The sequence below is a fragment of the Acomys minous genome, assembly GCF_964271855.1.
Source record: "Acomys minous genome assembly, chromosome: 3".
NCBI classification, from domain to species: domain Eukaryota; kingdom Metazoa; phylum Chordata; class Mammalia; order Rodentia; family Muridae; genus Acomys; species Acomys minous.
This window is the reverse complement of record NC_140485.1, coordinates 128261040-128285306: the sequence shown is the minus strand read 5'-3', so window position 1 is coordinate 128285306 and position 24267 is coordinate 128261040. Positions and strand designations below refer to the sequence as shown.

General features: G+C 39.9%; 1 long non-coding RNA gene across 1 annotated transcript in view; it reads left to right on the top strand.

The window, feature by feature from the left end:
• The window catches only part of LOC311595125, a 350591-nt gene that overhangs the window by 214767 nt on the left and 111557 nt on the right, over positions 1–24267 (top strand). The window contains exon 2 of the long non-coding RNA XR_014778319.1: positions 10737–10838. This is a non-coding gene — a long non-coding RNA (uncharacterized lncRNA). The remainder of the gene's footprint in view (positions 1–10736; positions 10839–24267) is intronic.

The window sequence follows — 24267 nt, the reverse complement described above, 5'->3', positions numbered from 1 at the left end:
GAGCATGGACATCCCATTCTCTAGAACCACGAGAGAACGAAGCCCTCTTTTTCTTATACATTAACAAGTTTTAAATGGAGGTCCTAGTAACTAAAATAATTTCCTTTATAAAACCTTGGAGTTAACATAGCTGTTTCTTTTTTATGGTGTTTGGGAGGATGAGAGGATTGACTACATATGTCTCTCCCACTGTAGTAGCTTTTCTCATAGCCACTCACCTCCATGAGGCTGTAACCTTGTTTGGCCAACATTATTGGCTGGGTGCTACTATGATTACACTGAGACTCTCTCCTGTGGGGATCTCTGTGGACACCAAGGCCTGCAGATTAGCAATCTTACTGAAACAAGAAGGAAATGCATCAACAGGACTCAGTAGCTGGTGTCGGTTTAAACTTTCTGAGTATGACACCGGACAGTTCATTTTAGATGTTCTTAAGTACAGTACAACTTTGGAAGAACATTTCAATTATCATAAGCTTAAGGCATGGCTACCTTGAAGCTCTTTTGCAAAGTGCATGTGGCCTCTTCCATAAGAGTGGGTTCAATTGACTGAGAAACAAGGCTCAGCATAAAGAGCAAGGAAGGAAGAGTCTGGACTAAACACAATAGTCTAGGAGATTCAGGTGTCATCTGGCCCTGCAGGTATACAGATCACCAGACTATTAACTATAGCCATGCCCGGAAACAGGTATACATCCCTTCTTGGGGAGACAAGCCTGCGTGTTTAGCATTTCTGCTTTCCCTATGTTTATCTGTGAGCACAAGGACCTCATGCCCTCTACACTTTCTGACTTGGAATTTCTTCCTTTAGAATGTCTCTACCCTGGAGGGCCAATGCAGACCTCACGGAAACCTCAAGCTCTTGCTTTCTTTCCCTTGGAGCCTTATATGTGTTATTAAGTCTTCTTTTTTTCAATGTTATATTTATTTTTTGTATATATTTTTTCCTTTATTAATTTATTCTTGTTACATCTCAATGGTTATCCCATCCCTTGTATCCTCCCATTCTTCCCTTCCTCCTCTTTTCCCCTTATTCCCCTCCCCTATGACTGTTCCTGAGGGGGATTACCTCCCCCTGTATATGCTCATAGGGTATCAAGTCTCTTCTTGGTAACCTGCTGTCCTTCCTCTGAGTGCGACCAGGTCTCCCCCCCAGAGGACATGGTCAAAGGTGAGGTGTTATTAAGTCTTAAGTGTTCCTCCATCTTCTGGCCTCCGTAGTCCTCCTGAACCTCCCATAGCTCTGGAAACAAGGAATATAGCAACCAAGGGAACATTCTACGGTAAAAGCAGCAGACTACAGGAGGAGAAAGTTATATTTGCTAATACCTCCTGTCTCAGGTATTTTCTATCCAACTCTGAACAGGGTTGCGCATTGCTGCAATAGACTTTTAAAGCCAAGGATGTAGCTTTCATAGCTCTATTTCCTGAGAAGGTGAAGATGGAAAGGTTTGGAGAATGAAACAAATAGAACCCCCAAAAGATGCTGATGAGAAATGTTATTGTTAAGAGTCCTGAGGATTAATAAGTCCAATGCACGTAATATAATAAGAAGGTGCCGGGCATATCATTGGTCCTGTGCACAACTGTTCTGTTGCTTGCGTAGTACCTGCCCGACTACATGGTTGTAATTTCATGTAATGAAAGACTTCATTAAAAAATGCTGACCACTATTTCCCAACCCCTGAATTCAATTACAACAAATTATATGAATTTAGAACTTGTGGGGCTATATTCATACTAATTCTACTTCCCAGACGTGGACTTGTTCGCATACAGAATGGAACACACACAAGAACTGAGTGTTTCATGAGCATGTCTTAGTTTGCTACTTAACAGTACTATTAACATAAAAAATTGAGTTCTGTAGGTAAGTCTAAAAGTGAAACCTTATATGATGTTTCTAAGATCAAATGGATTTAAAGTGGTGGTTCTAAACCACTTCCAAATGCTGTGACCCTTTAGGGATCCTCATGTTGTGGTGACCCCTAACCATAAGATGATTTTCACTGATGTGTTATAGCTGTAATTTTGCTATAGTTATGAATCATAAAGTAAATATCTGCCTTCTGGTGGTCTTAGGTGACCCTATGAAAAGGTCATTCAACCCCCCCAAAAGGTTGAGAACCACTGACTTAAACCCTAATTTTTGTGGTACAATGCTGGCTGATATGCAAGACTTATAAGAAACCTCCTCCCTTTTACTGTGATATGCCCAGGAAACATGCAGCTTTTGTCACAGTGTCATTAGTACAACCAAGGCTAGCCCTGTACCCACTGACAAAAAGACATTATGTCCATTCCAAAACCGACTGGGGGATATCTAAACCTGTACCCCACGGAATGAACAGACAAGACTTGGTGGGAATAGTAGGGCAGGTACTTTAAAGATTTTTAAGTACATTTTTATAATTCATTCTTCAAAATAGTTTTTTAAACAGAGTAAGCATTGTAGGACCCTTTAATTACAGTGTCACTTAACAACTTCCTGAAGCCACAGAAATGCATCCTTCCCTGATAGGAACCAACGCACAGCAGTGGCCACAGAGAGCAAGATCAGTCCCTTCGTACTCTGTACATGAATGATGAGGTGCAAACCTTCAACCGTTACCCCCCCCCCTTCAGATTACCCATGACCCTCCTGGGTCCTCTCATTCTTCACCTCTTAAGGGATTTTCATTCAAGAACTAACACAAAAAACAGTAAGTCTGTTTAGACTGGTTGTCATAAAAATGATCTGACTCCAGCTGCCCTGATAACAAGTTCAAACAGTAATTGCTGCTCCTCCCCCCCCCACACACACACAGTAGTTTATTATTTCACAGTCACAAGTTCTTGTCTGACTTAGTCCCTCACAGTGTTCACTAGAAAAATGTAGAAGCTTAGGAGCTACTTCAGAAATGTGGGCATACAGACCTTGGTTAGATATGGAGAGAAAAAAAAAACTGCATTAACCAGACATCACATTCATATCAAGAGAATAAAGTTATGGATGACATCAGATGTAACTGACTCAATCATCACTGACCATTTGCAATTCAGCAGATCAATCCATCTTCCCCCAAATTAATTGAAAATCCAGTGAACGTACAGTACACATAGATCACTTGCTTTCCATTGAGCCTAGTCACACTGAAAAGTTGTAGGCCAGAGCTTCCTGCTTCTCACATAGAGTGAGTTTCATGAACTGATATTTGGGATTGAATTTATTTGTCTTTTCAGATCAAGAACATGTCATAAATTCAAGTAATATTTATTCTCTCATAGAGGAAAGGCCTTGCAATAAAATACCACTCCATAGAAAATCTGTTCTGAGCTTAAGAATTAGAGAAGAAAATATAATTAATACTTGGAGAATAGTCCTTCTTCTGGACACCATGTCTAAATTTCCATTTCTAAAGAGTCATGTGGGGTCATTTTAAGATTGACATCTCTTGCTGTAAAATCTAATAACCTGATTTCAATTCCGGGCACAAACATCTTACACCTCTCCCCCACCCCAACCCCCCACATACACACACTAAATAAAAGTAATTTTTAAGTCATTGAACTATTTTCTATAGCATTTAGTTTGCTTTTTAATTCATTCAGTAGATTCTACATTTCCATTTTTGCTCTAAAAAATTCAAGTTGATGCTTTTACATATACTCAGCATTACCTTCTTTATTAATGATAAAATCATGTGTTTATAACCTTTATTAGCTGTTCTAGCCTCCCAATAATTCCTGTATCTATTTCAGTTTTTTAAAATTATTGCATATTATTTATTCATATGTGTGTGTGTGTGTTTGTGTGTGTGTGTGTGTGTGTGTGTGTGTATGTGTGTTGGAGAGAGAGGGGGGTTTATATTTATGTATGGAGGTCATAGACACCTTTTCAGGTACCACTTCTCTTTCCACCATGTGGTTCCCAGAGATATAACTCAAGTTCTCAAAGTTGATGACCAGCCCCTTAATCCATTGAGTCATCTCATTGGCTCTCTTGTGTCTGTTTCTATTGATTGCTATTTTGAAACTGTAGCTCTTTCACAGCTACTTTGTCTGCCCAGTGAACTATTATTACATGCTAGACTTTTTGGCAGTTTTACTATTGAATGTTTTGCTGTCTTCCTTATAATGGTTTTGAGTTTGTTTGTGTCAGAAAGCAACTTACTTGAGAATTACCTTGGTATTTTCATTGTTTTTGTTTTAAATTCATGAAAGTATCTTTCACTGTTTACTAAGTACAGATTGCCTCCTATATCCTGGTTTTTCTGTGGTTCTCTTATGGACAGCCCACATCTTCTCCATTTTTTATTATAAATTAAGCACAACACAGATTTAATATTTCTAATTATAGGTCAGTGCTTATCTCAGTGGTTTCCAACCTTCCTAATGTTGTGACACTTCAGTGTAGTTCCTCATGTAGTGGTGACCTCCATCCATAAAATTATTTTGTTGCTACTTCATAACTGTAATTTTGTTTTTGTTTTAAATCTGTTTATATATTTGCAATGCAGGATATCTGATATGTGACACCCCTGCAGCCCCCCCAGAGGAAGGTTTCTAAGGTTTCAGACTTTGAAGATCCACAATTGTTTCTGCTTAGTTCCTTGAACATGCACCCTGTCCATTCCCCTCTCTAAAGCACTCAGTCCTGTTATTCTGGACATCATTACCCTCCAAGCTATGGTTCTATAGCTGTCCATGCTCTGCCTGTCTCCCTTCCTGTCTGTGTCTCTGCCCAGGGGCTGCTACTCTCGGGGCTTCTTTCCTCGTGTTTCATCCTTGGAGTTCATACTGGTTGTCCAGCATATGAAACATTATCACATACGTTTTGCCCAGCTTTTCAGATGTGAGCAAATGGCCTAATCCAGTACTGGTTGATTCATGAGCACCAAAAGTAGGGACTAATAATTCTCAAACACAATTTTTGTCATTGGATTTTTATAACTTGAAGAGACTTTCTCATTGATATGTGATTTCTAGACCAGCTTTCTATATAACATATACATGTATTTTCTCTAATTTTCAACAAATTTATTTTTGAGTGATATATATATATATATATATAGTGATATATATATATATAGATATAGATATAGATATATATATTAGAATGTATATGGTCCATCAATAAGATTCCTTATTTTATATTAAACTCTACTGACAAGTCTTACCACTGGCATAGGTATATACTAAAGTATTATTACATCTTTATCTATTTAATTTTAAGAAAGAACTATTCTTTCTGAAGCATGGCTGTCTTCTGGTGCTCTTCTTCCTCTTCTGAAATTCTCCTTTGCTATTCTTTCTTCTACCTAGAACTTAAGTGAATTCCCATGTGTCTGCGCAAGCTTACTACTGAGTTTCTAACCATGCCATGCTGATGACTCCCAAATCTAGAACACTGATATTTTTTTATTGGAGTCAAATCTTCTATTCCAAGCTTGACACTGTGTGCTTCTACTTTATGCCACTGAAAATGTTTTAGTAACATGTCACAAGGTGTTTGGACCTCTCATATCCAAAACTGACCTCATTCACAAAACTAATTCTGCATTGCCCATGTTATGTCAGAAATTCACTTAGCTCTTCAAACTCAGAAGCAAGGAATTACCCAAGAAGTGTGTCATTCTATTTTTATATATACATTCATGATTTTCTGTATATAAAAAAATCTAGTAGTCACAAATAAGAGAAAAACAGTTTTCATTTTCCTGTGACAGCTTTAATTTACTTACTATGATCATCTCCAATTGTACCCATTGTCTTAAAAACAATATAAACTTACTCTTTATGGTAAAAAATAAACTACTATGTATATATACCACACATTCTTTCTCCCTTCCTTTGTTGTCAGACACCTAGATTGGCTGAATAAACATAACTACTGTGAATAGTGTATAATAACCATTGCTGTGCAAATAGCTCTTGTGGTGTCTTGGAGTCCTTGTTTTTCTCTCAACTCTGGTATCGTTATTGAGTCATAACAGTTATATTTTCTTGTTACGGTCATTCTTACAAAACAGTGTTTGCTTCTCTTAGTTTCTCTCTTAACCCGGCTATCACACAAATAATTGAGACTCTTATATTTGCTTATAAAGCTTTACAGCACTATCTTGAGCAACTTCAGCCTGTTCTTAACCCTCTATGTTATCCTGACTCCATCTCTGCCCAAATTCCCAAGATATTTGCCTTTTAGTTCTTTCTTTGCTCCAGCTGAAACTTCTTCATCTTTCTTATACCTCTGCTTGTGGCTGAGTTCCCTACTTCCTCTTCTAACTCCTCCTTCCCTGGCTGGCAGGAAGTTCAGCCCTACTCTCCCCTATGATCAGTGATTGGATGTAAGCTGCCTTATTGACAAACAAGGGAACAAGGGGGAGGGTGGGGTGGATGGTGGTGGCAGAGTTTATACAACACTGAGACAGGTTCTCAGAACAAGGCTTGCCACTAAATGGGGCAGGGTACAGAAACTAGCACTTGAATTATACAATAACCTTCTGCTAACATCTTCTCTGGACAGACTGACTCTTCCTCTCTCACCCTTCTATATCAGTTGTCTTCAAATGCATACTTGTCAATTAGTACACACCCCATGGCACATTCCACATTGCTGCCAGATCTAAGGATGTATGATATCACACTCACCTGTTCTGAATGACTTCTCTCCTTTACCTATAGGAAGGAGACAACATCCTCATTCTACAATATGGCAGAGAAATTCTCTGTCCCATCCATTTTGAGAGTTTCTTCCTACAACATACAGAAGCCATGACATTTCCATAAATGGCAAGCTGCTGAAATGTCCTGAATGTCTTCGTAATTCTCTCCTGCTTACCCTGTCCCCAAGCTCAGTAAACAGACAAATAATACTTTCAGGTGTGTCAGATGAACACATGGGAGACTAAATGGGCATTTGGACTAGGGAGTGAGAGCTAAAGCCTTAGTCTGTCATTGTACGGGAATGGCAACACTACAGCATTAGGATTTTAGCAATAGTTCTACTCCCTTAGACCTGTTTGGCCCAATAAAAAGGTTTTCACAATTCTGACAAACCTAGAAAGAATATTCTCACTGGTATAAACATTATTCCATTGTACTCAGTTGACTTTGCACTAGAGAAACCAAGGGAATGAGAAACATTTATTATATAGTTATCCTTTTGCTCTTATGTATATGCTCACACGTGTTCATACGTGTTGTAGTTTGAGTGAGAAGTGTCCTCTCTGAGCTCAGGTATTTGAACACTTGGTCACAAGTTAGTAACACTATTTGGAAGGGTTATGAGAGCTTCAGGAGGTAGGGCATTGCTGGAAGATTTACATCACCGGATACGGGTTTTGAAGTTTTATAGCCTGACCCGACTCCTTGTTCTCTTACTCTGTTTTCTGTATGAGGATAAAAACATGATCTCTTTGCCTCCTGGCTGCCAAGCTAGGCATAACTTCCAAACCAGGATGGACTGTCACACTTTGGGACCATAGCCAAAATAAACCCTTCCCACACTAACTGGAATTTTGAAGAGCATTTTGTTACATCAGCAGAAAGGTAACTAGTACAATGTGTGCACATGCATAATCACTCGTCACTAACTAGTTTCTTGGTAGTATATTCACTGTTCTTGGGAGCACTTTGGAGCCCTTGTTTTCATTGCCTTGGAATTAAAGGCACAAAGCTGACACTAATGCGATGTGTACTTGGTTACTGTAACCAGCTTGGTGTTATATAACTTGACAAAGGCTGCGATCAGAGGTTGCAGAAACACATGTTTAACATAAAGCCTCTCTCTTTTCCAACTTTCTTTTCTCTTCATTTATTTATAGGCGTACTTTCTACTTCCTGAGAAATGCTTTTAGAATAAATATTCTGGCACAACATGAAATTTAAACCTTCATCTTAGAAGCCATACCACACACTGGAGGAAAAGCTGACTTAAATACGCAAATAATTTTTTTTTAATAGGAAGCTTCTCTCCTACTACTGTACCAATTAAGTGTGAGTGAAAATGTAAAGGGGGAAGCATAAAGAAATATGTAGGAGAACAGGCAATTAAGGAACATATGTATTTATCATCTGAAAGCTGGTGAGATTAGGCTGTGAAGGGACAGGCTAGAAACAGAATCAGTTCATGCTAAGAACATATTGGCTATTCTCAGATCAAATGTAAAAAGGAATGCACTCTCGTGGGCTAGATGAGCCATCTGGAGAATCACCATTGTGTTCCCAGCACATTGGTAAATTATAATAAAAGTCAGTTCTATAAACAAAGAGGGGGGTAAATTATAATAAAAGTCAGTTCTATAAACAAAGAGGGGGGGTGAAGAATAAAGCTGAAAGAGCAGTGAAATGCCTACCTCCCCTTAGCTGTGTAAGGAGAGCCTCTGGGTGTTTGGTTCGCCAATCTGCAGTCGAGTAAAGAAAATGAAAGAGAATGAAGAGATTCTGGCAGGAAGATCATTCCATCACATTAGCTCAAGTGTAAGTTTAACAGGAAATGATGATTTTGATAAGCTGTGACACTCGTTAATGAGGACTGCAAGATGGAATTGGTAAAATTGTGAGAGGGGATTTTAAGGATTTAAAAATAACAAACAAACAAACAAAACAATTAACTTAGGAAAAAGGCTGGAAAAGAGAACAGAATGTCACCTTTTCCTCCTAAACTGTGTTGATATTTGCAAAAGCACAAACAGAGCAGCAGAGTGGCACTCTCTGAAATGAACAGAGACATGACAGACTAGCTTAGCTCCTGATGAGGCATGAAATTCTATATTAAAAATGAATAAAAGTCATGATGCTAAATCCGATTCTCTGCAGCAGTTATTTGCTTCGCAGACAGGCCTTCACATTACCAATTACCAGATTCCTGCAGGCAGGATAACGTTTGCAAAACACTTGCTTTACGAAAAGCAAATACAAAAATGAAGCTATGACCTTGAAGAAAAAGTCACCTTGATAAGAACATGTCTCCAGTCATGCCTGACCATCCCCTGGCTTTATCTTTCGAAGGACACTTGTTTTTTTTCCAGATGTTTCTGTGTGATATAACATTTAGTCTAATGAATAAGTGTCACACTATCTTCTTAATCAGGCATCCAAAGTATTTTCATTGTGATTACGGCAATCCCAAATCAGCTGCTTCTGGAAGGGAATGAGGAAAAAGGAGCAGGAGACTGCAACACTAGCAGGACTTGGCACAGTCCTTGAGCCATATGGATATTCAGAATCATGGTTAATAGGATTACAAAGATGATGATAACTTTGCAATGGAAATCATTCTAATTGAGTCTATGTATTAATCAAATAGATGAATGCTTCAAAAATCAAAATTATTTCTTTTATTACAGATGGTACTGTTGTATATGTTTTATGTGTTTAGTAAATGGGTTAAAAAGCAACACGGCCATGGAACTTTGGTCAATAATTTATAGGAGAGAGGAGCAAATTCCTCTGTACCTAAGCATGTGTTCTTGCCTGTTTTCTTCTCCTCAGAGTCTCTTCAGTTGTTTATAATAAACAAATAATATGATGTTGACATATGATAAAAATAACATACATAATACATTGTAAAACATAGTATGACAAAAAAAAAACCTGAAATAGAATTATAAAATCTTAGGTCACATAATAAAAACAATACTCAACTTTCTATATATGCATTATTTCATATTTTTCTAAACAGTTTTATAAATCTAATACTTTCTATGAAAATAATGTCATAGTTTCTGAAATACTTTTATATATCTTAGATCAATTGCTCTTTATAACATTCTAGTGAAATTAAGGGGGGGTCCACTAAAGCCCTACTAACTTATATGCACATCCAGAGCTTGCAAAATGAGCTTTGGATGCAGGCCTTCAGATTCCATGTTTCACAAGCCTCACACCATATATCAGTATAGATTCACTCACTAACTTGTATTTTAGCACAAAATCCCTAAAATAGCACCAGTCAGTTATTGTTAGTCTACAGAGCCCATCTTGACTGTCTGCCTAGTCTACGTTGTCATTAAGGCCTAGCCAATATAGTTTACTACTGTATTTGAGTCTGTAGAGTACAGTAAGTTGTAATGATGGGGATGCTAGGAACTGTTGCTAAATGTTTGCATCTCTAAAGCACTTGAAAGGCATGGTTGTTTAATTTCCAAGCAGCCTCCATTCATGGCAAGAAAACCCTGATGTCGCTGAAAGCATTTGCTGTTGTTCATCCCATGCTTCTTCAGAAAGATGCTTAAACAAATGTCCAGCTCAGGGGCTGGAGAGATGATCAGTGCTTAAGAGCACTGACTGCTTTTTCAGAGTCAATTCCCAGTACTCACGTAGCAACTCACACCTGTCTGTAACTCCAGTTGCAGGCCTTTTGACACCCTCACTTAGACATATATGTAGGCGAAACATCAATGAAACATAAAATAAAAATAAAGACTCTAGTGCATAAGATCCAACGGCAAGCACCCAGTAAACACATCTTGACTACACTATCAAATACAATATCAACTATATCTGCTATTTTATAATTAAGTAATTTGTTCTATATTAATCTGATCAGAAGTCCATACATTGATAAAGCAATGTGTCTGTTTATAGGTAGAGGACATCAGTGCAGTAATAGGAGGCAAAGAATGTTGGTTATATGTAAAACTATGACTGTGTGAGTCACAATTCAACTATCAAAGTCTAAATTAGGTCATCTACAAGTCCCTTATTTGAAAGACTTACAAAATAATAACATGGCATGTTTCTTTGTTTTTAAGACCCAGCACTCCTGATGGATAAGAAACACCAATACTGTCCACTGTCTGATGCGACATGGCTGGACATGGAATAGGAATGACAGACTTGAGCAGTCCTCCCAGGTAATTCTGGCCAGTTTCTGTTTCTTCAGATCCTCTCACTAAGAATGAGTCATCTATATGCCTGTGATTTTGAAATTACAGATGCACTATTGGAAAATGTTTTCTCATTAACGTCTGGCCTATGTGGCCTATGACAAGATGCTATTTAACTAGCATGTATTTTGTAATATTTGAGTATGGTATATACCTAAATTCCATAGACATCTTTATTAAAAATTAGTGCCAAGGACATGCAGAATTGGGACCCAGGGAGCGGTTCACTGGATGAGAGCACTCTTCTCCTAAGTGTGAAGATATGAACTTGGATCCTAGTGCTGTGGAAGACAGAGGCAGGAGGGTCATTAGAGCTTCCTGGCTGTCATCTCAGCTCCAGGTTCAGTGTGACAACCTGTAACAAAGGAATAAGGCTGCCTATGATAGAGATGGACACTTGAAATCTTCCTTCTGGCCTCTGTGTGTATATAGGCACACCTTCCACAACATGGGTGCAAATAGCAAACACACATACACACACAATGACTGAAACCCACCTAGAACTTAAACCTTATGACTCTAGTAAAATGAGACTATTCCTAATTATCACATGATGGAGTACATTGTCTTGATTTAAACATAAAACAACAATATAGGCTTATGAGGCTTTGGCTCTCACTTTAGTGTCGCTGCTTGGAGAGGCAGTAGAAAGTGAGGAGGTGGGGCTTAGCTGAAGGAGGATCATCGGGGTGTGCCCTTGAACGTTACCTTGCCTATCTGTGGCACGCCTCTCCACTCTCCCCTCCTTGCTGCAATGAAATGAACAACTTCTATGTGCCAAGATGTTCTGTCTTATCCTGATATAGATGGCCATGGACCAAAAGCTCTAGGAACATGAGTGAAAATAATTGTGTCTCACTTTAAAGTTCCTGCTTTCTAGTGTTTATCATGACTAACACTCAATGAGAAAGTGGATGAAAACACTTCGGCCATAGTAGCTGGCTTCTAGCACTTGGTCAGTAAAATGCTCAATTATGTCTTCATTTTTTCCTTCATCTTGGTTGGCCATGGTCAGTCACACTTCCATGAGAAGGTACTCTCAAATATATTTCTGCCGTCTGGGTTCCATTTAAAATCCTGATCTGAGCTGGGAGTGCTAGTTGGGCCACACTTTTTGTGTAATTCTCTAGGAGCATGAGCCTACCAAGGAACAGTGTGTTTGTTTCTGGAGCTGGGTACAGTGGGCCACAGCCTGCCCCATGGAGACAGGGCCAGGCTCAGCTCTCCCAGGCCATGCCTAGGTTTGGCATGAACTCTCATAATTCCACCCCTTTAGTAATCTCCTGATCTTTGCCGTGTGTTCTTTTTCTTCTCATACATTACATTTGACAGCAAACATGTTCTCAGTTCAAGACAAATGTATATAATTATAATACATTATAACATTGTAACTGCGCCCTTCTAACCATCTCCCATGAGATGCTATCCATCATGTTGGATGTAGTAGGACCCTTGGGAGGGATGGGAATTAGACCTTCCTTTGGTAGCAAAGAACAGATTGTTTCCCAGCCTGCTCAGCTACTAGAAGGAAATATATTAACAGGGTCAACTTCTTTTCGTTTTGTTCTAAGTATTTTCTGTGATTCATGTATCTTCAGATGGGACCATTTCTTGGTTATCGATGAGGATCTGTGTCTACTCACTGACCTTCAGATAATAAGCTTCTGGGTACCGGTTTCTATTGGATTTCTCTATGGGTTCAGATTTCAGCTTCCGTGCTTGCTCACCTGGATCCCTGTTTCTTCCTGTCCCTTCCGCCAAAGAAATGTTATGATCCAAACAATGCCAAAGGCAAGGTATTACGTCATAAAAAGAAAAATTCTAGTCCATTTTTTTTTTATTACTGGTAGTTTGACCTGCTTTGTGCTTCATTTTTCTCATCTATATAACAAGAATTACCAGCCCCAAATAACTTCTTTCTCTAACCTTGTCTCTAATATTGTCACAAGAACCCAAGTACAAACAATGCTCTCACTAGGATCATATAGTCCCAGAGACTTTTATTAGATCAGAGGCTATGGTGATGGCCTTTTGATGTTGAATGCTATTGCTTTGTGCCTGGGGATAGAAGGCAATTGGCCATATCTTCTTTGTTGCTTTGCAGATTGACAGCATCACATCTGTAGTTTATATTGCCCACCCTGGCTCATGTGGAAAGATACACCATGAATCCATTGTTCTGGTTCAAGGAAGACTTGACTTCCAGAGTGCTGATGACTCTTGTGCCACTTGAGCGGCAGTGGCAAGAGTCTCCTCAAGAATGTTCTAGGTGCTCAGGTGATGAAGGAAACGACCTTCTGTATGTCAAAATGACCTCTTGCTCAGGACTTAGATTTGAATCTTGCTCTTCTGTCAGGAAAAATAAAACCCTCATTTTCATTCTGCTTTGTCAGGAATGTCTTTCCTCTTCCCATGCATAGCACATCGCTCTAAAAAAAAAATCAGCTTTGCAGATCTATTGTGACCTTCCCAGTGGAAAGCCTCCGGCTTCACCAACTGGAGGCTGTGGCTTTAGGCATAGAATTGTTCAAGGTGATGTATTCATTTTAGCATCTTTAACAGATTCACCCGGCCCCACCTCACTGATGTCTTTCCTGATACTGAAGGAAAAGGCCATTTGAGAATAGAAATAGCAGCTCCAAATCTGAGCTGAATTTGCCTAGAGAGCCACGATTGGTTGTGTTTAGATGACTCACTTTAAAGTAAGTCCTGAGTCCATGGTCACAAATTTTGTGAGTCTGAGTCAGACAGAAGAGAAGGTTAATAAAACAGCAACTGGCAGCCCTGGCACCCCACATGGCAGCGGTGATAGCTCCCATCCTAATAAACTGGCTTCCGAACTGTCTTTCTGGGAATATCTGTATGCTGCAGAAGGCTGAGTTCTTCCTGCCCATTCCTGCGTGCTTTCCTACAAGAGGGCTGCGGAAGCAGTTCTTGGGGGTTGTTGTATTTTAATCACTATTGTGGCAACACAGGGTAATATTATTGTAGCATCCAGCCAGCTGACGAGAGGTGATTAAACATGGTTTCCACAGCAATACACTAAAACTCCAAATGAGCCTGTGGAGCTGTGCTGACCTCCAGTGAACCCTGGCTCCCTAACTCAGAAGCAAGATGCAGCCAGGTTGGGACTGGGATGGATTTTGATATGAGGCAGGTTCTGGCTTTTCTGCCTCACTGAGCTCTCTGTGCCCAGTTCCAGAGTTCCTGGCACAAAAAGAGAAACCGGCAGACTGTCTCACACAGCACATTATGGAAATAATCCAAAGGATTTTTTTTTAATGCAAAGAAGTGTCGCTCATAGTGATCTGAATTCCCTCTGGTCACCAGAGGTCTGAAGACCCGAATAGCTCTTCTGAGCACTTACTGTGTGCTTTTCCAGAGAAGCCCCTTGTTTCCTGCATGAGGCAGATCGTATTTTTGTAGTTTGAGTTCAAGCCTGCCAATTTCCATTCCCATATCATCTGCCTGGTTACCAAGGAAATTTGTGTGAAGAAGGAAAAAAAAAAAGATAGACAGGATATGTTCATGGCCACTAGACTTGCATCGGGAGCATGAGTCAGCAGTCTGAGGCTGGTGAGCCTGAGGTTGAAACATGAGAGCCAGGACAGCCTGCAGGAGAGCTCTGGGAGGTCCTCCGGAGCTTGTCTGAGCACATCCTTGGTGCACAGAATCCACCCTCTACTGAGGGATCTGGGGAGACCTAAGACACAAGAACTTCCTTATGCCGCCAGATCTACATTTCCCTAGCGGATAGCGTACACATGAATCTTTACATTTGAAGGAACTAGAAAGCCATGTAAAAATAAGGGAAATACACTGTATTGTGATTTGCCTTAGTACCGAAAGGGCAGGCGGTGTGTATATGCATGATGACTGGTTAAAAGTAGCAAAGTAGTTTTCAACTGCTAGCATTCTTGAGTCTGGTTTGCGCGTTCTCCCATCTCCCATGCCCAGAGCAATGCCTGCCCCTCCCAATACACATGGTTTGGATTGATTGGCAAATGTAGCACTTTTTCAAAAGACTGCTCTCCAAATGCAACTCACAGCTTACCAAGCAGGGAAACTAAGGCACAGGCAGGCCAACGGCCTTCTCCAAAGTGAGGGGGACACTTGACAGATGCAGGCCTTGAGCCTACTACTGATTATTCAGTTATCGGCAGTGCCACACTTAGCAAGGCTATCAGTCAAAAGCTCCATAGTGCTTGTCATAACTTTATGCCAGGGCACGAGGCTGCAGCCTCGCATCTCACTGGGAGTCTGTGATCAGCGAGTGATGATGAGCCTGTAGAAAACTGTAGCTCCAGGCTGCTTCCCAAGGAGTCAGAAAGACAAGAGTACTGCATTGATGGTGTCTACAGCAATAGAGCTCAGATAGAGATGGAATGTGATAGCACCAGCCACCTAGGCTGTGCCTTGATGTCCTCATCGTAAGCCCTCTGTAGCTCCCCCAGGCAGCTCTCTAATATCCACACCCTCACGATGGTGAGACTGTTTGAATGACTATACAAAATGGGAATGCTAGTTTTTAAATGACCTCCTACTGATTTTTCAGATGCAGGTGGTAGAAATGGATTCATGTATGGGGTCCTCTGACGTCATGGAGGGGTTTCTCTCTTTTCAAGTCAGGTGGCCATATTTTCAGTCTCCGGATGAACAGAATCTACCACCGAGTACCATTGTGGACTGAATTCGGCATTCAGCACATTCCCTCTGAACTTTGGGAAAGATGCTTACTTTTTGTAGACTGTGAAAGAGTTTATCAGCATATCTCCTCATAACAGACACTCTCCCTGAAATACCAGACTCTTGCAGGAGAAAGGAGAAATGAAATATTGAAGATGAGCCATATGTGCCATAATCTCGACTCTCTACAGCAAAGGAACTTGATAAAATGTGACTGCAAAGCACTGAAACATTTCTTAAAGACATGAAAATGCGTAGCATTTGAAAGGGGAAAAGGATGACCCCCATTGCTGGGCTGCTGCTGCTGTGGCTTAATGGTTCATGGGGCTGGAGAGATGGCTCAGTAGTCAAGATGAGCTTGGTGCACACCTGGTTTCAGAGCCTACTACCCACATGCAGTTGCGCATAACTGCCTGTAACCCCAGTACAGGGAAATCTGACACCCTCTCCTTGCCTCCACATGTGTCTGCACTAGTATGCACATACTCATGGGCAGACACATATACATGCATGTCAGTGAACCAAAAAACCAACCTACAAAGAAAGTATTCTGAAAGGACCCCCAAAAGTAGACATTGAAACAGAAACAGAGATAATTCTCTTTTTGTTTGTTTGTTTGTTTTTGTTTTTTTGTTTTTTGAGACAGAGTCTCTCTGTGTTAGTCTTGGCTGTCCTGGACTCGCTTTGTAGACTAGGCTGGCCTCAAATTCGAATTGACAGCGATCTGCCTGCCTCTGGCTCCGGAGTGCTGTGTTTAAAGGCGTATGCCACCATGCCCGGCCCAAATAATGTGAAAAGCTAGGGCAGACCTGTCTTTCTTTCTTTCATTTTTTCTTTCTTTCTTTCTTTCTTTCTTTCTTTCTTTCATTTTCTTTCTTTCTTTCTTTTGTTTTGTTTTTGTTGTTGTTGGGGTTTTTTTTTTGTTTGTTTTTGTTTGTTTGTTTTTGTTTTTGTCTTTGTCTTTTTGAGACAAGGTTTCTCTGTGTAGCCCTGGCTGTCTCCTGGAACTCGCTCTGTGGACTAGACTGGCTTCGAACTCACAGAGATCCACCTGCCTCTGCCTCTCAAGTGCTGGGATTAAAGGCATGCACCACCACTGCCTGGCTTTTTCAGAGATAGCTCTTTAGGTGATTATTCATCTATAAAATGCTCGCCCGACTCTAATAGTCACTGTTACTACATTTTATGATTTCAGAAATGAGGCACAGCAATGTAGGCCCATGATAAGTGATAGGGATCTGGGGAGCAACTGTCATGGCTTCGTACCATGAAAATTCATTTGAAAGTACTCATATGGCCTTAGCCATGTGGGTCAGCTGGGGCAGAGCTGAGAAGCTGGACTACGCTGTGATCTCTTATCTAATACACTTTCTGTGCCCAACACTCAAGCAAGGAGCCTATGGAGACACCTGAGAGTTTACAGCAACTTTCAGAGCTAGAACAAAGTCAACTTACTTAAACAGGTAGTTAGGTCTCTTGCTCTGGCACGTTTGCTGTCTTCATCTATAAACTAAAACCATTACTTAAAAATCAGCCAAGTGAGGTTAGACTACCAGCATGGCTGGGAAAGCCTGTGATAAATGTGAACACTTTGCAGCGGTAGCCATGATTTTTATGAGGCCATTGTTGCAATGGCGACCAACTGTACACTGATGGAAGTATATTGTTTAAATAGGAAAGAACTCTCAACATTAAGATTGGTTGACACATTAAATGAGTGTGATTTTTATAAGTGTGTATGACAGGCAGCATCTGTCCTACTTCTGGAGGAATAGGTGAGCCAGGCACAGAGGCAATGGACTTGGAGGCAATGCCTTTTGGATAAACTTGGAAGGATCCCTCAAGCCAACCACACAGAGTTCTGTTTTTCTTTTCCTCCACTCCCTAAATAACTTGGGGAAATACGAGTGTGTGTGTGTGTGTGTGTGTGTGTGTGTGTGTGTGTGTGTGTACCAGTTAAATGTGTTTTTGTTCTTATTTTTTCCTCTGGAAGAAGAGCTAATAGAGGACACGAAAGAAAATGTAATAAATCATTTAGGAAGAAGCTAGAGGCACTAGAAATAACCTCTGTGGGGAGAATATAATATTGAAAATAAGGAAGAAGGCAAATTTTGTTGCTGGGGAAATGAGGAACAAATCAATACAAGGTAAAGTAGATGCCAAATCAAAGGAAAGAGGAGAGACAGAAACATTTTTTGGACTTGTCAAAGCAGCTCATTATTGTACTGTCTGTGCCAAGATCTTCAGAGTCAGTGCATTTATTTATATTTGCTCACCAGACCACAACAACTATTTTGTATCAGCATCCCCTCTTTCCCCAAAGACTAGCATTGCTGACCTGATATTCTGGATTCTGCATCACCTGCCACACTTGGTCACTTAGATGCTTTACTTGGACGATGACCCTGGCACAATTTTACCTCCAGGCTCACAGTAGAGTCCTTTGTTATAATATTTTGCCACCATTTATTGTGCTTAAAGCAAGGCATAATCATCTGTGTTCAGTACAGAGGTACACACTTGTAATCTCAACCCTTGGGAGATGAAGGCAAAAGGATAGTGAATTCCATGCCTGCTTGGGCTATTGGGGGAAGGGGAGAGGGAGCAGGGGCATGGCAGGGGGAGGAAGGGAAAGAAAGGAAAGGAAGGTTGACTTGCACGCTAACCTCCTACAAGGCCCAGAGTCTACTCCCTTATACCTGACATACTTAGGAGTGTCAACCAGAAATTTCTAAAGAGGTAGAGGTGCATTCGACTGCCTCCTCTACAATATCACTCCATAATGTGACACCAAACATCACCTCAATGTAAAAATCCCATGTTTTTGGATTTATACTTCTCTCACTCCATAAAAGACAAACATTTAACAATACCTTAGGGATGCAGAACCTTAGCCTGAGACAGGACAATAAGTAAGGCCCACCTTACATTTTACAAATGAAAAAACCTTGAGGACCAAGGTTTCTACTAGGCTAAGGTCATGCATTAGTTATAACAAGGCAGAATGAAATTTGCCTCTGCCAACTCCCAGGATTCCTTTCTTCATAGTACTGCCTTCCCCAAGTAATAAAGCACTGTGGTTTATACTAGTGACTTTCTGCCTTCCTAATGCTGTGACCCTTTAATGCAATTCTACATGTTGTGGTGACCCCCAACCATAAAAATAAGTGTCATTTTGTTACTGTTATTAATGGTAATATAAGTATCTGATATGTGAACCCCGTTGAGGTTGCAACCCACAGGTTGGGACCTGTGCGTTTCTGCACTCTCATGTTTTAAGAAGACTGCACACTTTTCTTTAGCTGGCTCTTGGCTTTATGGGTTCAAACTTGGTTAAAACATGTATTTTTATAGCACTGGCTTTGAGAAATTTTTTTTCAAATACTGAGAAACAGCATGCACAAAGACAGTGTGTGCAGCATACTTAATGTCAGCTGTACTTGCTGCCAGAAGCATCAAGACTAGCAGGAAAGCTGCACAGAAAAGCTGGCCTGGGAACAAATCTCCATCTTGCTTTGCTAGAGAATTCTCCTAAGGATGAGTAGATGATGTGCATCCAGATGAGTGTTAAGTCGGCAAGGTTTTTCATCACCACACTGTCTTGTCACTTAGCAGCTTGACATCCAAAGAACTCTCTAAATGTTCATAAAAGATTCAGCCTTTGTAAGCATGAAGAAAGAAAGAAGCTAAAAATTCATAGTCTATGTGTCCAGGGGAAAGCTATCTTGGAAGGAGTTGTTAACATCAAGAGTAATGAGAAAAGCCGCTCCTTATGTTGGTATTGCTACATTTTTTTTTCAGATTAGGTGATCTATTACTTATATCCTTTTACAGATTGTCCTAATATGAGTTAAAACTTGTGTCCTTTTGCATATAGGATAAATTTACTTTTGATTAACCAAATTATTTTGTAAGAAAGACAATCTAAACTTTCTAAAGCTGATAAAGAGACAGTAATATCAGTCCCTATTTATGTGAAACATTTTGCATGGTTTTATGTATTAGAAGAGTTTCAAGTTCCTGGCTATATCTGTCAAGAATTCTCTGTTGTTCTTTCTTTTTCTTACACTCTTCCTTATAAACTATAGATCTATAGTCTGGTAAAGATACATTAGGAGCTATCTTTGGAATGGTGATTGGCTTTAGCTGTAATTCAAAGATGATGCCTGGATCATAGTTTCTGCTGGCAGCTTCAGCAGCTGAATACCCCAACAAAACTGGCGTTTGTCATCAAACGAGACCACATATCTGGTTCTTATCCAAATGATAGCCTATTTTTCTTTCACTGCCTGGTTCCACCTAACAGTCAGGATGGACCTCACTGGTCACCAAAGAAAGGAATTCCAGTGTCTGTACTTCCAAAGAAAAGAAAGCCAAGGTCTGTAATGCCAGGGCAGACTCAGGATTAGGACACTTATTTCATGAGGTGCCACTGATCTAAACTCCACTGGGTTGCACTGTTACCCCAAAGAAGAAAAATGATGTCCATTCTCCAAATGTGATAGAGTGGATTCTCTTTCATGGACCCAAGAGTATCTGCAAAGAAGATCATCCCACTCTCCCCTTTCAGATATACACATTAGAATCTTCCTTGGGTGAGATTCTAGAAGTAAGAAACTCCAGACCTCCTCTCTGTCACTACAGAGTCTTTCCTATGAAGAGACAGAGTGCCGGTGTTAATATTTCATCATATTCCATCTATTCTCTTTGAATATAAATCTCTGAATATCAGGCCAGTTGTCTAGGAAGCTGAAGGACCTGTTCAATTCGTTTTTACTGACCTAGAACATGAGGATGGATGGAAACCAATGTATAAGGAAATTGTATTGACATGTAAAGTGAAAATAAACTAGTTGCTTGAACAAAAAGTTGAATATTCCATCTACTTTGAGGAATCCTGTTTCACCGTGTGCAAAGCCAAAGCTAGGCCACCTGCGACTCAATCAAAAGTATGTTAATTGATGTAAAATATGCACTGACATCCTGAATGAGAAATACACATTTCTCTAATCATGTTTTTCCCATTGAATTTATTGTTTGAGTAAAGAAAAATAACTTCATTTTTTGTTTCATTCAATTCATATTCCAACCCATCAAAGTTGTCAAAACAGCCAAAGAAAGTAACAGAGCCTTGGCTTTAGAAAGTGCTGTTTGGGCTTAATAAAGAAGAAGGCAGTGTGTGCCTAAGTATTCAATTTTATTGTCATGTTGTCTGTCCCTCAAGGACTTTTTTTAGCAGTCGATGCAAGACTTCATAACATAATTTAAAATGTTTAAATATTCTTGGGTATGGAAGATAAAATTCCAAGACAAAGTATGACCTGCAACACCCCAGGCTATAATAAAAGTGTGCAAGTGTGAGGTAAAACTCCTGGGCCTGTTTTATCATTTCCTTCATTAAGCTACAGAATAACTACAAATGAAGGCGTTTAGCATGTAAATACAACTTGAATCTGTCCTTTGAGCAAACAGCTGCCCTTAACCATAGACTACGTAGAAACTCTGGAAGCCACCAGCATCTAGTGTCATAGTGCTTAGTAACAGCAGCAAACCTCTGAAGACACCTTGTCTGCACCTCAGGAAGATGAAAAGCTTCATCATCTCTCACAGAGTCTTGAACTGAAACAGAATACAAGTAATGACCATTGTATCACTGCTGTTCTTTAAGCTCTTAATTAAGGCTGACCATATTAAGTGAATTGTTAAACGCTCAACTTTTTAAGCTTCTGTTTTATATTTTCAGACAGTATCCCATTCATTTCTCGTAGCGACACTGTATGAATAACTGAGAAAGTATAACCTCAGAGAGTACAAATGACTTCCTAAACATTGTGTAGTAGAGGTGTAACTGAGAGAACAGCACAAGTCATCTCCTGCTCATGCCAAGCTTGGCAACATTGTGGAATGATGCATAGGTATTTTCAGGGCCTGTGCATGTGTGCGTTGATGTATTCTGGGAAACTAAATGTGAAAATTGCTTGGCTTGAATGGGACAGAAACATGCTTATCTATTTCCAGGCTGTTGACAGAAACTGGGCCCGGGAGACAGGAAGCACTTGATTTAAAATTAAAAAATAAAACAAACTGACAAACAAAAACACCTAGTCTACATGGGATAGTCAGCTTTCCTGTAGCTAAGTATGAGGACCTTAGATGCTTGGGCAGACTGGCCATGGCTCAGGCTTCACTGAAGCCCCACTGAAGGCTGAATATATTGCCCACCTGGTAGACTCAAGAGACGGAAACTGGGGCACATGTTTTCTGGGAGCTTTCAGCCCTGAGTGACAGCGGGATGTCACTCAGGCCTGCATTTGAGGGTTGATAAGAAATGATGTGGGTTTGTTCAAACAATTTTCCTTTAGCAGCAGTCAAGTGTATGGACAAGGTTAGTTAAATGCCAGCAATGGGATGCCTGGCACCTATGTTATTACATGGATAATAAGTATGATAATTTCTCCTACTGTATTTAGGCAAACACCCAGGTCCAGGCATCTAAGAAACAAAGGGAATCAATAGGGAATTACCAAAGGCCTGGGTTTACCCAAAGCTTCCCACCAACAAAAATCATTCCAATAAAAAGAGAAGGAGGAGCGAGCAGCCAAATTCATTCTGCCACTGGAGTTCTTCGGGTGTTTAGACTCTGTAATATACTGTTAATATGATTAAGATGGAGGCATTCAGACTTAACTGGTTGTTAGAATAAATTAGAGGCATCAAAATTGGCAGGGTTTAGGTTTTCGAGAACTCCGTTCTGTCAGGCCTCCCTGGAATTTAATCACTCCAGTATTAAGCTATTGTTTTGCACAATGTGAAATTTGGCAGTGAACAAAATCAACAGTGTCACAGAAATCTACTGACTCCCAGCAAAGGGCTGGTGCCAGGAATGGCTTTCTTATAAGACATGTGGTAAAACAGATATTAATGAGGTAAGTCATAATAATTAATATAGATAACACAAATAAATAAATATCTCATATGCACATTTTTACATATCATATCTGTATACAAATACACATTTAGTGTATATATGAATGTCACGTGTATCAGTAAGGTGTTTGTACTTGCTGATGAAATATTACCTGATCTTTATTTTTGAAAATCACTAAGAAAATGTTAAGTCAGCATATTGGATGAGAAACATGCCTCCTAAATGTAATCATGTTGTAAATGTATACAACATGTATACATACCTTTCTCACTTACCTGATTTATTCACACCATGTATCTGTTCATGGCAACATTTGGCTGCTTAGGGAACAAGCAGGAAATGACTCATTAGAGAATCTAGCCACTTTAGGATCTGCCAAGTCTCCATGAGTCGGTCCTAATATTGTCTACCTCATTGGATATAGAATAAACGAGAAGATCAGTGCCCCCCTTGCATGTGTCTGTGAGTGCACCTAAGGATTAACAAAGGACATAGGCCCACCCTATATAGGCAAGTAGATAACACCATCCATTGAGCTGGGCATTGGACAATATAAAATAAGAGAACAAAAAGCCCAATGAAGTACTCATACTTCTCTGCTTCTTGACTGAAATGAGCAATAGAATGTCCTCTACCATCATAATATTCTGCTCAAGGGTATGGAACCAATCAGCCATTGACTTAACCCTTTGAAGATAAAATTATCTCATATTTCTATCATACCTAGGAACAGTAAGTAATACATCTGGGTAATTTAAAGTAAATCTTTGAAAAATGCTAACTGAATGTCTCTTCATGATGGCAATTACACCACAGACTTCTGCTATTTGTTTCTTGTCTTCAGATTTTGTAAATATGGTAAATTGGGGGATTGGCTTGTTGGCCTATAAATGAATAAGAAATTCTGGATAGGTTATTTCCTAGAGAACATACTTATTGTTTTGTGCATCAAACACACACATACACACACACACACACACACACACACACACACACACACACACACACGCATGTGCACGCATGCACCTAGACACAGACTTACACAAATAAACAGCAACATTCAGAATTTTACCCATGTTTCTTTATGTAGTGTCCACCAAATTGGAAATAAGATTCACTTTTAGTATGTTTTAAAGATTTCCCTGCAGGCTAGCCAAACAGTAGCTCTGAAAAGAATACATCAAAGGCCACATTCAAATTGTCCTTTGAATGATGCCCTTGCCAGCCATGAAAATGAGCCCTTTCCTAAGTGCCTGGGGGCAGTGCTAAAAAAAGAATCAGGCACTAGCCTTAATAAAAACCCAGCTGTAGGACTAGAAGCAATTTAATATACTGTATCTTTCCTCTAAGGTCATGACTGTGTCTTAAGAAGGTTCTAGCAAACAACACCCAGGAGTGAAAGGACTATATGTAAAGTGTCTGCTGGCCAGAGATTGTTCTTTACAACACTCCTGTACAGAGAACAGAGTGAAGTCTTCATTGCCCATGGCATATCAGTCATGAGCCAGTTCCCTGGTCAGGTTAAAAAAAAAAAAAAAAAAAAGCAGTGAATGAACAGTAAGTCTGGAGTTCTACTCAACTAGGGCCTTCAGTCTATGTAGCTTCTGAGCTTGGCCGAGTTGCTTCTTCAATTCAGGATTCTTACCTGTAAAATTAGCATGACCATGTCAGCTTCCATTATCATCGTAGCTGGCCGAAGACACCCACATAAAATCACTTTTAGATGTGGAGATGATTTGAAAATAAACTCTCTTACAAACATGGCTTAAGATGCACAAAGAC